The following is a 6,264-nucleotide window of genomic DNA, read 5'->3' as shown; positions in this document are numbered from 1 at the left end:
TCTATTGCCTTAGAGAATAGAATAGAATCATCAGCAAAAAGGGGATGGCTAATAGTGAGACTTCTTCTGCACACCTGAATTCCTTGAATTCTACCGCTTAATTCCGCTTTGTGTAGCAAGAAGGAAAGACCTTCTGCATAGAAAAGAAAAAGATAGGGGGATAGAGGGTCACCTTGGCGGATGCCTCTAGTTGGTTTGAAATAACCAAAGGGTTGTCCTTCCACAACAACAGAATAAGAAACGGTAGTTACTAATTCATGAATCCAGTTTATCCACCTTTCACCGAATCCGAACTTAGCTAAAATGAACCATAGAAAATGCCACTCTACTCTATCATAGGCTTTACTCATATCTAACTTAACTGCCATTTCATGCTGCAGACCTGACTTTTTATTAGATAGTGCATACATTCATGAGCAATCAAGATATTGTCTGAAATTAAGCGGCCCTTGATAAAGGCACTTTGGGTAGGACTAATTAGTTTATTCATACAATCCTGTAGTCTATGGACAAAAATTTTAGAAATAATTTTATAAATGACTGTAGACAAACTGATGGGTCTAACCTGTGTCATCGTAATAGCATCCGACACTTTTGGGATGAGACAGATATATGTATGGTTGAAGCTTTTTAAAATTTTTCCCCCTTGAAAGAAACTTTGAACTGCTCGAAAAACATCTGCACCCACTATATCCCAAAAGAATTGAAAGAACTTTGCAGTCATACCATCTTCTCCCGGGGCACTTTGCGGGTGAATACTAAAAGTGGCTCGCTTAACTTCCTCAATAGTGACTGGTCTTTGTAGCCTACGGTTCATGGAAGCTGTAACCTTAGGCTCAAAGTCCGAGAACAGGGGATCCGGGTCAGTCTGGGCAGTTGAGGAGAAAATGTCCCGAAAGTAGTCTTTCGCCACTACTGTAATTGATGAGTTGGACAAGGCTATTTCCCTATTCGGTCCATTCAGTCTCCAAATTTTATTCCTTCGAGTTCTGGTCCTAAATTTCCGGTGGAAGAAATTAGTGTTTTTGTCTTCCTCCTTTAACCACTTGATTCTCGACTTCTCCTTCCAGTACATCTCCTCTTGGATAAAGGCTTGTTCTAATTTATGTTCTAACTCTCAGATATCATCTCCTCCATTAATCCCAACTCCCCTCAGCCCTTCAAGTTGTCATTCCAATTCTTCAATTAATTTTTTTGAATTAGACCTACCCGTTTGCTGTCATGTCACTAATCGATGCCCGCATAATTTCAATTTTTGGGCTAAAACATACATGGCCGAACCATCAAAATCTGTTTCCCAGGCTAGTCGAATGGTTTTCCTGACCTCCTCCCTGCCACACCATCTCTCTTGAAATTTGAAACGCCTTTTAGATCGTTCCATTAGGGGGTTTGTGTCAAGAATAAGAGGGGCATGGTCTGACCCGGTCTCTGTTAACCTTAAAACAACTGCATTTGGGTATTGGTGAGTCCATTCTTCGTTGCCAAGGCATCTATCTAACCGTTTCATAATTAGGTCCTCATTCCTCCTTCTATTGCTCCACGTGAAAGGCCTACCAATCATTCCCAAATCAACTAGACCGTTACTGTCAAAAAAATCAGTGAAGGTTGAGATAGCTTGATGAGATGTCACACCACCACCAACCTTTTCTGATTGGTTTGTGATAGCGTTAAAGTCTCCCAAAACCACTAGCCTTCCCTCCAATTGCTGAAGCAAAACTGAAATATCTTCAAATTGGTTATGCCGAACTTGATCATTAGTGCTCAGATGGACTCCCACCAAACTCCATAGCTCGTTCGAAGCCAAGTCTTTAACTTTCGCAGCAATAAAATATTCCGAGTGGCGAATGATGCTTACCTCACAACCCTCCTTCCATACCAAAACCAGTCCTCCCGCTGTACCTAATGGATCAACCAAAAACCAGTTTGAATATCCACATTGTCTCAATACCTTTTCCACCATCCGAGGTTGATTTTTTGATTCACAGATGAAACCAACCTCGGGGGAGTGGGACTTATAAATCCCTTTCAGATTATGGACTGTCAGGGGTCTCCCCAAACCCCGACAGTTCCATGTTAAGATTCTCATGGTGATGTGGGTGCCATTTCTTGGCTGGCACCCTGATGAGCGGATAATTTATACGCTTTTTGGCATTGTTTTTAGTTTGTTTTAATTAGTTTTTATTATATTTTTACTAGTTTTTAGTTAAAATTCACTTTTCTGGACTTTACTATGAGTTTGTGTGTTTTTCTGTGATTTCAGGTATTTTCTGGCTGAAATTGAGGGACCTGAGCAAAAATCTGATTCAGAGGCTGAAAAGGACTGCAGATGTTGTTGGATTCTGACCTCCTTGCACTCGAAGTGGATTTTCTGGAGCTACAGAAGCCCAATTGGTGTGCCCTCAATTGCGTTGGAAATTAGACATCCTGGGCTTTTCAGCAATGTATAATAGTCCATACTTTGCCCGAGATTTGATGGCCCAAACAGGCATTCCAAATCAGCTCAAAACTGCCCGGCGTTAAACGCCGGAACTGGCACAAGAATGGGAGTTAAACACCCAAACTGGCACAAAAGCTGGCGTTTAACTCCAAGAAAAGTCTCTACACATAGAAGCTTCAATGCTCAGCCCAAGCACACACCAAGTGGGCCCGAAAGTGGATTTTTATGTCATTTACTCATCCTTGTAAACCCTAAGCTACTAGTTCTCTATAAATAGGACCTTTTATTATTGTATTCTCATCTTGGAGAGTTTTATGCCATCTTAGATCACGTTTTGGGGGCTAGCCTCATGGCCATGCCTAGACCTTGTTCTTATGTATTTTCAACGGTAGAGTTTCTACACACCATAGATTAAGGTGTGGAGCTCTGCTGTACCTCGAGTATTAATGCAATTACTATTGTTCTTCTATTCAATTCAGCTTGTTCTTGTTCTAAGATATCACTTGTTCCTCAACTTGATGAATGTGATGATCTGTGACACTCATCATCATTCTCACCTATGAACGTGTGCCTGACAACCACCTCCGTTCTACCTTAGATTGAGTGGATATCTCTTGGATCCCTTAATCGGAATCTTCGTGGTATAAGCTAGAATTGATGGCGGCATTCAAGAGAATCCGGAAGGTCTAAACCTTGTCTGTGGTATTCTGAGTAGGATTCAAGGATTGAATGACTATGACGAGCTTCAAACTCCTGAAGGCTGGGCGTTAGTGACAGACGCAAAAGAATCACTGGATTCTATTCCAACCTGATTGAGAACCGACAGATGATTAGTCGTGCTGTGACAGAGCGCGTTAAACATTTTCACTGAGAGGACGGGACTGTAGCCATTGACAACGGTGATGCCCAACATACAGCTTGCCATGGAAAGGAGTAAGAAGGATTGGATGAAGACAGTAGGAAAGCAGAGAGACGGAAGGGACAAAGCATCTCCATACGCTTATCTGAAATTCTCACCAATGAATTACATAAGTATCTCTATCCTTATTTTATGCTTTATTCATAAATCATCTATAACCATTTGAATCTTCCTGACTGAGATTTACAAGATGACCATAGCTTGCTTTATTCCAACAATCTCCGTGGGATCGACCCTTACTCGCGTAAGGTTTATTACTTGGACGACCAAGTGCACTTGCTGGTTAGTTGTGCAAAGTTGTGATAAAGAGTTGAGATTGCAATTGAGCGTACCATGTTGATGGCGCCATTGATGATCACAATTTCGTGCACCAAGTTTTTGGCGCCGTTGCCGGGGATTGTTCGAGTTTGGACAACTGACGGTTCATCTTGTTGCTTAGCTTAGGTATTTTTCTTCAGAGTTCTTAAGAATGAATTCTAGTGTTTCAAGGTGATGTTCTTATCATCACCAAAGCTGATTGATTCTCATCAATTTAGCTCTTGAATGTAATGTCCTGCTGAAGCTTGGCTAGCCATGTCTAATTTCTTTAGACTGAAGCTTTAGACTAACATTGCATGATTCCTGGAATTCTCATTAAGAATTTTGATATCTTTATTTTCTTTTCCACTTAATTTTCGAAAAATCCAAAAAAATTACAAAATCATAAAAACCAAAAATATTTTATGTTTCTTGTTGAGTCTAGTGTCTCATTTTAAGTTTGGTGTCAATTGCATATTTCTATTCTTCTTGCTTTTTTTTCGAATTCATTCATGTGTCTTAATTGATCTTCAAGTTGTTCTTGATGATTTCCTTGTTCTGATCTTTAAATTCTCTTGTCTTGAGTGTTTTGTTGTTTCTCATATGCATTCTTATTTTGTTAGTGTCAATAGTATACAAACTTCTAAGTTTGGTGTCTTGCATGCATTGTTTATTTGATCTTAGTTTCATTTTGATTATTCCTCATTATTAAAAATCCAAAAAAAATTTTTAATTTGTGTCTTTTCAAGTCAATAATATAGAGAATTGAAGATTCAGAACATACAACAGAGGGATTATACAGAAAAAGCTGGGCGTTCAAATCGCCCAGTGAAGAAGGAAAACTGGCGTTTAAACGCCAGCCAGGGTACCTGGCTGGGCGTTTAACCCCAAAAGGGTAGTGTTTTGGGCGTTAAACGCCAGAATGGATACCATTCTAGGCATTTAACGCCAGGATGGCACAAGAGGGAAGATTTTGTTTTTAACTCAAAATTTTTTCAAGTTTTCAAAATTTTTCAAAATCAAATCTTTTTCAAATCATATCTTTTCAATCATATATTTTCAAAATTAATTTCTTTCTTTTTCAAAGATACTTGCTAACAATTAATGATTTGATTCAACATTTCAAGTATGTTGCCTTTTCTGTTGAGAAAGGTTTAATGATTGAATCATATCTTTTCTTGTTAGCCAAGTCATTAATTTTCAAAATCAAATCTTTTTAAATTGTTTTTCAAATCATATCTTCTCAATCACATCTTTTTAAAACCATAATTTTTCAATCATATCTTCTTAATCACATCTTTTTCAAAATAGTTTTCAATCATATCTTTTTTATTTCTAATTTCAAAATCTTTTTTAAAAATCACTTAATCTTTTTTTCCAATCTTAATTTTCGAAAATCAATTACTTTTTTTTATTAATTCACTCTAATTTTCGAAAATTTCTTCCCCTCTTCTCACATCCTTCTATTTATGGACTAACACTCCTCCTCAATACACAATTCGAACTCCATCTTTCTTGATAAGTTCGAATTCTTCTACCTCTTTCTTCTATTCCTCTGACACCTCAAGGAATCTCTATACTGTGACATAGAGGATTCCATATTTTCTTGTTCTCTTCTCTTTCATATGAGCAGGAGCAAAGACAAAAGCATTCTTGTTGAGGCTGACCCTGAACCTGAAAGGACCTTGAAGCGAAAGCTAAGAGAAGCTAAGGCACAACTCTCTGTAGAGGACCTAACAGAAATCTTTAAACAAGAGGAAGGCATGGCAGCCGAAAATAACAACAATGCCAACAATGCAAGGAAGGTGCTCGGTGACTTTACTACACCTACTCCCGACTTCTATGGGAGAAGCATCTCAATCCCTGCCATTGGAGCAAACAACTTTGAGCTTAAGCCTCAATTAGTTTCTCTAATGCAACAGAATTGCCAGTTCCATAGACTTCCCTTGGAAGATCCTCATCAGTTTTTAGCTGAATTCTTGTAAATCTGTGACACTGTCAAGACCAATGGGGTTGACCCTGAGGTCTACAGACTTATGCTATTCCCTTTTGCTGTAAGAGACAGAGCTAGGATATGGTTGGACTCACAACCTAACGAAAGCCTAAACTCTTGGGAAACGCTAGTCAATGCCTTCTTGGCAAAGTTCTTTCCACCTCAAAAATTGAGTAAGCTTAGAGTGGAAGTCCAAACCTTCAGACAGAAGGAAGGTGAATCCCTCTATGAAGCTTGGGAAAGATACAAACAATTAATCAGAAAGTGTCCTTCTGACATGCTTTCTGAATGGAGCATCATAGGTATCTTCTATGATGGTCTTTCTGAACTGTCCAAGATGTCATTGGACAACTCTGCTGAAGGATCTCTTCATCTGAAGAAGACGCCTGCAGAAGCTCAAGAACTCATTGAAATGGTTGCAAATAACCAATTCATGTACACTTCTGAAAGGAATCCTGTGAACACTTGGACGAATCAGAAGAAAGGAGTTCTTGAGATTGATACTCTGAATGCCATATTGGCTGAGAACAAAATATTGACTCAGCAAGTCAATATGATTTCTCAAAGTCTGTCTGGAATGCAAGCTGCACCAGGCAGTACTAAGGATGCTTCATCTGA

At 38.9% G+C, this 6,264-nt stretch overlaps 1 non-coding gene across 1 annotated transcript; it reads right to left on the bottom strand.

Moving 5' to 3' along the window:
* Positions 1 to 5,821: 5,821 nt before the first annotated feature.
* LOC130977698 (small nucleolar RNA R71) lies at positions 5,822 to 5,929 on the bottom strand. Its single transcript, XR_009085380.1, has one exon. It is a non-coding gene; the product is annotated as a small nucleolar RNA R71 (small nucleolar RNA).
* Positions 5,930 to 6,264: the final 335 nt, after the last annotated feature.

This window comes from Arachis stenosperma, chromosome 4, assembly GCF_014773155.1.
Source record: "Arachis stenosperma cultivar V10309 chromosome 4, arast.V10309.gnm1.PFL2, whole genome shotgun sequence".
Lineage (NCBI taxonomy): Eukaryota > Viridiplantae > Streptophyta > Magnoliopsida > Fabales > Fabaceae > Arachis > Arachis stenosperma.
Note: the sequence above shows the minus strand (reverse complement) of the source record. Positions and strands in the feature narration are given on the sequence as shown.